General features: G+C 45.5%; 1 long non-coding RNA gene across 1 annotated transcript; it reads right to left on the reverse strand.

Annotated features, from left to right (window-relative positions):
* Window positions 1-4907: 4907 nt before the first annotated feature.
* LOC123368657 lies at window positions 4908-11942 on the reverse strand. Its single transcript, XR_006578854.1, has 4 exons — window positions 11779-11942; window positions 7063-7501; window positions 6203-6412; window positions 4908-5289 (listed from the first exon to the last, which is right to left on the reverse strand). It is a non-coding gene; the product is annotated as an uncharacterized LOC123368657 (long non-coding RNA).
* Window positions 11943-12106: the final 164 nt, after the last annotated feature.

Here is a 12106-nt window from a genome sequence, read left to right on the forward strand (position 1 = left end):
CAGAGCATTTCAAAGAATTGGTGAACAGGGAGTCACCTAAAGAGGAAGCAAACATCCAGGAGGCAGAAGAAGATCTTGATATCAACACAGACACCCCAACTAAGGAAAAGATCATTCAAGCCTTAAAAAATGGGAAAGCTCCTGGCAAAGATAACTTGAATTCAGAATTGTTCAAGGTAAATCCTAAATTAGCAGCATTTATCCTGGCCCCCTCTATTTACATCAGTCTGGGAAAGGGAAAAAGTGCCAGATGAGTGGACCAATGGGGTTATAGTGAAGATACCAAAGAAAGGAACTGTGTGATTGTAATAACTGGTGTGGTATCACCCTTTTATCTGTGCCAAGCAAAGTATTGTGTAAGATCATAGTCCAACATACATCAGAGGCAGTTGATAACATTCTCAGAAAAGAGCAAGCTGGTTTTCGGAAAGGGTGTGGATGCACAGACCAGATCTTCACTCTATGAAACAATAAAACAGTGCTTAGAATGGCAACAGCAACTCTATATAGATTTCATAGACTTTGAGAAGGTTTTTGATAGCATTCACAGGACCAGCCTATGGCACATTCTGTAGGCATTTGGAATTCCTTTCCATATAATCAATGTCATCAAAAGATTCTATTTCAACTTTACATGCAGTGTTGATCACAGTGAGCTCGGTTTTGAAGTTAAAACAGGAGTAGGTCAGGGGTGTGTCATGCCTGCAATCCTCTTCAACATTGCCATCGACTGGATAATGCAGCGTACAACAGAAGACATGCCAAGAAGCATTAAATGGAAACTCTTCTCATTTCCTGAAGACCTGGACTTTGCATATATCACATCACTCTCCTATCACATACCCAACACCATATACAAGAAAAAACGACTCCACTCAATGCATTCACCCAGCAAATTGGACTGAAAATCAACCGCAATAAGACAGATATCATGACATTTAATATTGCCTCACCATCACCAGTATGGATAGAGGATTATGTTCTCACCAATGTAGAAACATTCACATGCTTGGGCAGCACCATCAGCCAGGACATCCAGAACAAATCTAATAAAGCCAGGAACACCTTCAGGAGTTAGTGCAGAATTCTGGGGAATGAGAGTCTGACATGTCCAAACTGTCTTCATTCCATACAACCTGCCTCAGAAAAATCCTCCATATCTTTTTGGCCCAGAACAATCTCAAGCCAAGATCTATTGATACAGTGCAGCTAAGAGTATCTGAGCACCATCATTGCCAGGAGGTGTTGGAGATGGATTGGTCATGTGCTTCGGATGGAAACTGATTCCATCACCAAAGTAGCAATAAGATGGACTCTTGAAGGCAAGCGAAAATAAGACTGTCCAAAAACAACATGGTGAAGAGCTGTGGAAGCCGAGCTGAAAAACCTGGGGCACAGCTGGGGAACCATTGAAAGACTTGCCACAACCAGACAGGAGTGGAGGAGCTTCATCACTGCCCTAAACACCAGAGGCATAATAGGATCATCATGATGATAATTCTAGAGCATAAACTTAACTAACAAGACATTCTTCTATTTACTAAAAGAACATTTACCCCAAGTTCTGTTACTTGCACAAAATTTTTTTGTTACTCTCACAGTCAAGGGCACCCACCTTCACCCAGTTCCTAGGGCTCAAGGCGTAACCTTCTTAATTTAGGCACCCCCACCCTTTCCCAGTTCCTAGGCCTCCAGGCAAAAAGCACCTAACTTTACCCCTCTGGGCAAACACCCTTTCCCTGTGGACTCAGGGCTTAATCTTTTGTGGGTTTACAGGGTCTTTTACCAGTGAAAGAGCTTTACGCAGTAATATACTACATAATATTTATTTATTAACAATCACCAAAAACAGACTGCACATGCTACGCATACAGTGCTCACCACTCCCAATAAGACAGATGAACTTTTCTTGATGGCCAGTTAGGATCAGGTCCATCTGGGGGACTCCAGTTTCTGCACAGTGTCACAGAGTGTTGAAGTCTGGCAGGGGCTATGTCCTGGAGTTGGTTCCCCAAAGAACTTCCTTTTGGACCCCAGTATATATAGTGAAATTTGAGTCCTTTTTAGCTATACCTTAACCAATCATTATACTAAAATTTTACTAACCAATCCTAACAATATAACAAAATTCTTTAACCAATCCTATCCCACCACCTTAATTAATTTACACCTAGCAAAATTAATTATGTAACAGACAGAGACCATACAGATAAACAATAGGGAAGTGGGGACCATAATGACAAAACAAAGAAATGAGGATTTCATAACCACAACTATTGCTATCAAACTACATTTTCTTTAGCCATCTTAAGATCTGTTTGTTTATCTGGTGATGGTGGGTGCCATTAGGACAGGGTCTCCTTAACAAACTGATATTACATTGTTTTAATGTAATGTAGATGAAATGTGAGGTTGTGACTTCCTGCTTCTCAGCTAATGGCTGCTGCTTGGCTGCTCTTTTAATCTAGCTGCTGATGAAGGCCTTAGGCTTTAGGCCTTACAATATGGCTGCAGACAACGGCCTCATCCCTACACTCCCCCCTCCACTCCCATTTTCAACCAGTTTGGTGGATACCACTTCTCATTAAGACCAAGCCTGTTGGCAACTTGTCCTTGTAGATTGAAGGAATAACTGAGTTCATCTGCATCCTGTAGAACAGGGGTCCCCAACCTTTTGAGGACCAGGGACCGGTCGGGAGCGTTCGTCCCGCGGCTCAGCCGGACCGCCCGCAGGCGTGCCTGCGGGAGGTCCACCGGCTCCGGTTGAGCTGCCGCAGGCATGACTGCGGACGGTTCGCTGGTCGCGCGGCTCAGCTGGACCGCCCGCAGGCACGGCTGCGGCAGCTCAACAGGAGCCGGTGGACCTCCCGCAGGCGTGCCTGCGGGCGGTCCAGCTGAGCCGCGCGACCAGCGAACCGTCCGCAGTCATGCCTGCGGGCGTTCTACCGGAGCCCCGAGAGCAGCGGACCTCCCGCAGGCATGACTGCGGAGGGAGCGCTCGTCCCGCGGCTCAGGTAGACCTCCCGCAGGCATGCCTGCGGAAGGTCCACTGGGTCGGTTCGCGGCCCAGTTTCTAACAGGCCACGGACCGGGGGTTGGGGACCCCTGCTGTAGAAACAGTCCCCCAAACCATTGTTTTAGTTTTTTCCAGTCTTGTTTTTTCCTATGTGCTTCTTTCATGTTGATTTCACATCCCACCATTAGCATTTGACTCAGTATGTCAATGAGCTGAATAACCCTCCATTGTCCTGACAGCAAAGGTGTTACTTGCCCTTTCATATTAGGTACAACAGGTTGGAAACCTGTTATGCTCTACAATCTGTCCTACCTTGTATTTTGCTTGGATGGTGGTTACCTTCTCTAAATCTGAGGAAGAGTTCTGTTGATGCTCAAAAATTTGGCCCTTCCACCAACAGAAGTTGGTCCAAGATAAAAGACATTATCTCCCACCTTGCCTACCTGTAGTTACCATGTCATTTACCAGAGTATGGCCAGGTCAACTACTTATGGATCAACAAGGCTGTCAACATTTAGGCCATGTCGACACTACAAAATTAAGTCAGTCTAAGTTATGTTAATGTACAGCCACCACAGTAATTAAATCACTTTTGCATGCCCACACTACGCTCCTTGTGTTGGCAGTGCACAGCGCTTGCATCAATGCAGAGAGCAGTGCACCATGGTAGCTATTCCACTATGCAACTCACCACCATGTAGTGCAGGGTGTTTTGGGAAGGGTTTGCAATGCTTTATGAGGACAAATGAGTCATGCAGGGGTGACTGGGAACATGGGTTCAACATCCCATCATTCCAGGGCCATCCTATTAAGTTTCATGTCACTTTTCAAAAGCCCTGCAAACGCACATGACCACCATCTCTGTGAGAACCAAGAATCCTGCACAATATTGTGATGAGTGATATGAACACAACACACCTGATCCTGCAGTATTTCTGGAGCCATGAGATGGAATATGATGATTCTTTGCAGGCTGCCTTTGTGTGTGCCATGGAAAGAAACAATTCAAGGTTGTTAGAATTCACGGAGCAGCTTCACATGGTGGAAACAAGCACCGACTGGTGGGATCGCATCGTTATGCAGGTATGGGATGACGAGCAGCAGAACTTTCACATGCAGAAGACCATGTTCCTGGAACTGTGTGCAGAGCTCACCCCAATGCCCCCAGCACAGTGACACCAAATTAAGATCTACACTCACTGTGGAGCATGGTGATTGCTGTGTGGAAGCGTACAAAGCCAGGTTGCTATCAATCAGTCAGGAATCAATTTGGAGTTGGTAAATCCATTGTGGGGGTTGCAGTGATGCAAGTGTGCAGGGCCATTACTTGCGACCTGCTAAAAAGGACTGACTCTGGGCAATGTTTGAGAAATAGTGGATGGTTTTGTAGCAATAGGGTTCCTTAACTGCGATGGAGTGACAGATGGCACGCATATCCCCATTTTGGCACCAGACCACCTTGCCTTGGAGTACATCAACAGAAAGGGCGACTTTTCTATGGCATTACACGTGCTGGTGGATTATCAGGATCATTTCACCTACATCAACATGAGCAGGTCAGGGAAGGTGCATGACAAACGCAGAGACTTTTCCAGACCCGAGGATTACCAAAAGGGATGTTGAAATGCCGGTAGTGATCTTGGGAGATCCAACCTACCCCTGGGTGGGAGACTTTGAAGGACCATTATAACAATGAGCCACAGTAATGTGTTCCTCTAGTGTGCTGCACCTGGCATTTTTTTCTTTGCACCCCAGTATGCACCTTGTAATGAGAGCTCTGTGTGTGGTAATATAATACTGCAAATGCACCTATTGCTATTATCTGTGAATGATGCCAATCCCAGCCACCATATCGTGCAAACTAATAAAGATGAATTAAGTTTCCATAAATAGACTTTTATTCTGAACCCATGCAAATAGACATATTTAAAGCAGACCAAAACTTTATAAATATAGGGACAAGAACCTTTGAAGGGGAAAGAACAGTCACTTCCATTTCACAAACACTCTCGCCCAGGTGGAGTGGTAGGGGTATTGCATGGTATTACAGATGCCATGTGGATTGGGGAGGAGGGCGTGTAGAAAAGTGCCAAAATGCAGTTCTCTATTGGCTGCAGGGGGAGGCGAGCATGGACCTATTGAGCTTGAAGGTCAGTCAGAGACCACAGCATGTCTGTCTGCTCCCTGAGAAGTACTATCATCTCTTGCTGTCCGTCTTTCCTGTCCTCACTATCCCTGTCCATTCTGTCCTCAAGTGTAATCCTCCAAGCCCGCTGTAGGGATATTAAAGAAGGTTTATATTAGACATGGTTTATATGAAAAATGACTTATTGTTAACTGATGCCTCATAACTAAAGGTTTATGTTAAAAGTAAATTTGTGATTCTAACCTGCAAGCCACCAGCTGTGTCTGTGTGAAGCCTGCTCAAAGAAATACTTTGTATAAAACTTGTTAAACATTAATTAACTCTAAGTAAGCCAAAACAGTAGCTGTTATAGTGTATAAATAGAGACCCCCACCCTCTGTAAGTTTTCATCTCACTTTATCTTTGATTGTTAAAAGACAGGGAGTCTCACATAAATTGGTAACACCCCAAAGAGTAAAGAGACAGTGAAATAGATGTGATTAAGATAGAGAATGTATGTGACTGAATGGTTAGGGAGTCACCAGCCTGAAGAATTCAGTGTCGGCTGAAGAAGGTGTCAAGTGGGATCAACCAGATGACCCCCCGGAGGGCAAACTGGAATCCACCCACCACACCTCAAAGGAAGGAAAAACAAAACATCTAATAACATGGAGCCAGCCATCTGCTGATTGATTTAGCAACAGCAGAATGAAGCAACTCCTATGAACTAACATAGGGAAAAATCCCTATAAAACTGGACTCTAAAGACTGAGGACTTTGAGTCTATGGTTCTGCTGCCAGCCTCCAGGAGCATCAGATGCATCTGACACAGACTCGGCTCCATCCTCATGACCAAGATACCTGGCCAGTAACTTGGCATGAGCAACATCTAGGCTGGTAACTATAACATCTATACAGAACCTGAATGAATGATTGTGTGAATGAATATGTGTGTGTGTGTGTGTGTGTGTGTATGTGTCTGTGTCTGTGTGTGTATAAGGAATAAGTAGTGATAGAAATAAGTAGAAAAACATTGTCTTTTGTTTTGTTATGGTATTTACAATAAATGTGGCATCTTTGCCTTATCCCTCTTAATAAGATCCTGCTGGTTTTTATTATATTGGTATAACACCGCTGCTTGGTATCCAAAGCACCAGAGTCTTGCAGGATCTCCTGGGACATATCTTTCCTTGTCCTCTTCAGCCTCCTTCTCACCTGGCTAAGCCACTCCACCAGTGTGGATGGAGAGACCCTCAAGACCGCATTTACAGCTGAAAAAGAAACAATAGCTAGAGATACTATTGTGAGTGCATTCACTCCCCACTTTATCCACACAAGTAACAAGCACTACTTTTTCACTTCTGCTTGGGATTCATAGAGCATAGTGCAATTCCCAGCCATGGTGCGGACAGCAGTGGGGTAGAGGGGACAGCTGGAGACTGGGGTGGACCTCACAGGCGTAAGTGTATGCGGATAGAGCCATTAAACTGAATATTGGCAGCATTTTCCACAGACAATGGTGTCTTAGCTGATATCTCACTCCTGAAGATAACAGAAGCTTAAAGGGAACAGCTCCTGCATGCATCTGGCTGCAGACTAGGTCCGTTTGCTGCTAGCCTGTGTGCTACAGCGATGCCTGGTGTGGGAAAGTGTCCTACTGTGGCGGAAGAAATAAGGCAGCCTTTTGTCAGAGGATTGCAGACTACCTCCAGGAAAGCTTCCTTAAGATCTCTATGGAGGATTCAAGGGCCATCCCAGTGCACATAAACAATCTGTTTTGCAAGAGCCCCTCTGCCTCACTGTTGGCAAGCAGATAGCAAATCTACCTCTATTGGTTATTTCACTACCTCTTACAGCACGATTAAAAATGAGTAAATGAACAGATGTGTCCCGGCAATATCAAAGCAAATTGCATACTTACCAGAGGTTCCTACACCTCATCCTCAGGGTTCACTTTGGTGGCCTGTACATCCAGCTCCCCTGAAGCATCCACAGGGCCCTTGCGGTGATGGGAGTGTCGCTGGTGAGGATGTCATAGAGCTCCTTAGAGAAGCGGCATGTCTGCGGCTCTGCACCAGCGTGACTGTTTGCCTTCCTTGCCTTCTGGTACCCTACAGCAGCTCCTTGATTTTCTTGTGGCTCTGCTGCATGTCCCTCTTGTAGCCCTTCTCTCCCATCCCCCAAGTGATCTGCTCATCAGTGTCGACATTTCTATGGCTGGATCGGAGCTATGCCTGCACAGCCTCTTATCGCCACAGACCCAGGAGATCCACAGGAGTACTCCTCTGTGTAGTCTGGGCAGGAGAGCATTTGCAGCGTGGAGCCCGCATGGTCAGCTGGGTAGTTGGTATGTGAACGTTCTGGGATGAGCAAACAGAAAACGAAATTTAAAATCTGTGGAGCTTTAAAAGGGAGGGTCCTGTTATTGTGTACATGGTTGCCAGGCAGTAGAGTTCAAAACAGTGACCAGAGCAGTCATGATGGGGCACTGTGGGACATTTCCTGGAGGCCACTAAAGTAGACGTGAATAATGCAGCATCTACACTGACATTGCATCAACTTAACTACGTCGAACTAAGTACTATGCCTCTCATGGAGATGGAGTTATTACATTGCCGTAGTGGGCGAGTTACATCAGTGGAAGCAACATGGTAGTGTAGATGCTTACATAGGTTGATGCAAAGCTGCTTTTTCCCCATCAACTTAACTCTATAGTGTGTAGACCAGGCCTAGCCACTGTATTGTTTAATCCTGCTAAGCACATATTATGAGCACTTTGTCTACACTAAGACTCCCACCAGTGATGACCTGCTGAATGACCTTGAGTAAATCACTATGCCTTAGTTTCCCCATCTGTAAAATGGGGATAAAGAGAAAAATACTTGCTGTCCTTTGTAAAATAATACTTAACTCCTGCAGATTTCAAAGTATTATTATTATTAGATTAGTGGTATACTATGAACAGAGGGAAGATTGGTAGGAATATACAGGCACAGCAGCACTCTATTCTGAAAAGAACATTATTTCAGTAAATCGTAACTGTCCCCTTACAGTGACTTCTGACGCCTTCTTAAGCTCCCTGGGCAGGGCTTTCTTTTCTGTACAGAACTCTTCTCAGCCTTTATTTGTCCTGAATCCTCTTTGAAATGAGTTTCTCTAGCTGTCTAATAGTTTAGGCAATCAAGGAGAAAAGTCTTCTAGTCACAGTGAGATACCTAGTCATATCACCAGACTCTGCCTCTCTAGGTCTCCCTGTGTCTTCTTTCCTGCCCCATCCCCTTTCCCTTTGTAGCAGAGTAGTGCCAGGGAGGAAACACAATGAATAGTTCCCCAAAGGTCCAGTTTGGAATTACACCTTCCATGTGAGCTCTACCATTGAAAAAATTCACATTATCACAGTTCTAAGCATACTCCTAGGCCACGTCTGTACTCTGCATACACCAACACTGGGAACAGGACCTCCTTCTGCCATAGGTATGTGGCAATTATGGTACTAGAGCTGGAAATAGAACCCAGGAGTCCTGACTCCCTGTCCGGTATTTTAAGCACTTGACTACATTAGTGGACAAATGCATCACAAAACCCAAGTTATACCTGAGATACATCATTGATATTTTTTATCTTCTAGACAGATAACTTAAATGTCCTTATAGATTTCCACCACTATTTCAACAACCACCACCTGTCCATTAAACTCTCTCTGGAACACTCCCAGACCAACAATCAACTTCCTGGACATCATGATCAGCTTCACCAATAGAACCCTACAGACAACTATATAAAATAAACCCACAGATCACCACACCTCCATTCATATATCCAGTCACCACCTCAAACACACTGAGGAAATCTATTCCCTACAGCCAGTAATCAGATACAACAGAATATGCTTCAAGGAGAAAGTCCAGGATATACACCTTAATACACTCAGAACTGCCTTCCCCAAAAAAGGACACTGTCAGAAAAGTAGATAGCATCATGGAGCAGGCCACCCTGAAACCAGTCAGCTCCGTGTTTTTGGGGAACCAGGGTGCAGTGTCTGGCCTGTCTGACTCATGAGGGACACCCTCCATTCCCAGTCTCTGCTTGAACCAAGACCAATCAGAGAAAAGGCTTGCAGAGAGCAATGAAGGGCATTGGGAGACACACCTAGAGACCCCTCTTGACAAGGGTGACAAGATTAAGACATCTCTATTTGCATACAGAATTGAGAGCAGAAACAACTCCCCTAGCCTCATCTGCATGAAAGATGGGATGGGGATTAGCATACAAAATGAAGAACAGAGAACTGGACTGAACTCTGGGACCAGAAAAGCAGGGAAGCACTGCATCATGGGAATCTCTGCTCCAGATGCTAATGAACCTACGCCTGCCCACACCCAGCTCATCGGTTATCAGACCAATTCTGGTAATGAATCCTTGATTGATATCCAACATACTGAAGCAGTCTAGTTGCACTGTGAGCTCCCTGGAAGAAAACACCACCCATAGCCAAGAGTGATCAGCTCCTATTGTCTAGCCTAAAGAAAACCTTTGAGTCATCAGTTTACCCATAAACAAATTAGTGTTCTCCATTGAACCATTGTTGTTTCTCTACGAAAACCCCTACCTATGTTCAAGTAAGGTTCGGATGCTTAGATCCAAACTATGCATCAGTTCCACTGGGACTCCATCTTCTCCTGACTGATCGTGCTGGGGGCTCTGCCTGTCTCCAGCACTCAGGACCCTGAGCTATCACCATCACCTGGGAACCCCAACCAGTTCAAGCTTCATGGAGTGGGTGAGATTCCCCTTCTTTCTCTCTCTCTGTTTTCCTTTCTACCTTACATGTTAACCTTTAATAATGTATGTTATGTTGGCTTAGGCTCTCCTTGTGTAGTTATCACTATTATTCAATAAATAACTTTTATGGTTAAGCTGGTTGCTTCTCTCTCTCTCTTGCTGAACTTTACTCTTTTGTGTTTTTAGCTTCCCCCATTTACGCTGCAGCAACGCTTCTTTTACCTAAGCTAAAGATCCCTGCAGCGCCCAAAATACTGTGGGGTTTGCTCATCAAGTAGGTTACTGCCAGTACAATTGTGATGTGAGAATGGGGATAGAGATGTGCTGAATCTAGGACACGTAAGGGTGGCAGCTAGAAAGTGCTGCTTGACCCAGCTCATTGAGCCCAGGAACATATAAGGGGTCAGCTTGAAAGTGGTGATTGACCCAGTCCACTCAGACTTGCTCTGTTAATGGTGTGTGTGTGTGTGTGTGTCCGTGTCCATTTCTGGGGCTGGAGGAACCCAGCCCTAGGGAACCTAGGTTCTGTGGGATAGCTCCAGTGGGATGGGACTTGCAGAAGGGAGAAGCGGAGCTCCATATGAAAACACACATGACACAAGCAGTACATTGATAGCATTACAGAAACACCCCATCCCCACCCAAGTAACCTGAATAAGTGAGCATACCCCAAAGTAACGGGCAAATCTGGTAATAACCCAAATACCCCAAGAGTACCTTCTTCAATACAGAAATAAGCCCCTCTCTAGGCACATCCCTAGTTGTCATCTACCATCCCACTCTGGACCCCATATGGAGTATCATCAAACTACAACCCATACTCAATAGGACCCCATCCTGAAATCTTTCCTGACCACCCTCTTCTAGCCTTCAAACAACCCCCCAACTTTGCCAAGCTCATCATCAGAAGCAAGCTGCCTACAAACCAGGACACATAAATTAAAGTAGCACCAGACCCTGCCAGAACAACAGATGCAAATAGACACATCTCCACTGCTTCAATGAGCAACACCCCCGCCCATAACATACCTTTCAAAGTCCTACATATGCCTATCACAATAGGTAGTGTACCTTACCCAGTGCACTAAATGCCCCAATAACAACTACATGGGTGAAACTAGACAATCACTATGCTCTCAAATGAACTAACACAGGAAAATGATAAAAGACAAAAACACCACCTCACTGTGGGTGAACACTTTTCACAGAGTAATCATCATACAGCTGACCTATCAGTCCTCATCCTCAAAGGAAGCCCTGGAGCTTAAATTCATAACTTTGCTAAAAATCACTGAAGATGCTAAAAATCATGGACTGAATACAGATTGAATGATTTATAGTTTGTTATAACAAACTATAACCCACTAACAACTCCTCCAGCTGCCCCTTCCTCCCCCCATGACTGGATGGGTGGTAACAGACTACAGGCCACTTCACTTTGAGTGGTCTCTTGAAATAAATGTTAATCATTTATGGTAAACAATCTTTCCACTTAGCATTCAGCTGTGACACTGGTCTACCCTATAAACTTAAATCAGTAAAACTATGTCCCTCAGGTGTGAAAAATCCACACCCCTGAGTGATGCAGTTATACTAACTTGGTGTAGACAACGCTATGTCCATGGGAGAGCTTCTCCTATGGACATAGTTACTGCCGCTCATGGAGGTGGGTTAACTACATCCACGGGAGGAAGTCTCCTGTCACCATAGTAGCAGCCTCACTGAAGCACCATGGCTGCAAAACTGTAAGTATAGACCTGCTCCCAAGTACCTTTCCCAGACCTGAAGAGCTTGTAGCCCAAAAGCTGCTCTCACCCAGGCAAGTTGGGCCTATAAAAGATATTACCTCACCCACCTTCTCTCCCCACCCGCTTATGCCAGGAACGCTTTGCTCCAGGTGCTGCCCACTCGCAGGACACCCAAGGCAGAGGGAGCAGCTTACACCGTGTCTCAGCGGGTACGTCCGGGCTACCCGCGCCAAGCCTGCTTAAACCGGGCTAGGCACAAAATCGGCCCGCTAGCTCCGCCCAGTTTATGCGTCACTTCCACGTCAGCCGCCACAGAAGGAACGCAACCAGCAGAGGCAGCTCCCAGGCTCCAGCGCGCAGCTCCTCTTGGCATCGGTCCTACAACTCCCAGCGTGCAGTGCGCCGGCAGTTCCGCAGCGGCACGTCCCGGCGGCT

The sequence above is a fragment of the Mauremys mutica genome, chromosome 4 (assembly GCF_020497125.1).
Source record: "Mauremys mutica isolate MM-2020 ecotype Southern chromosome 4, ASM2049712v1, whole genome shotgun sequence".
NCBI classification, from domain to species: domain Eukaryota; kingdom Metazoa; phylum Chordata; order Testudines; family Geoemydidae; genus Mauremys; species Mauremys mutica.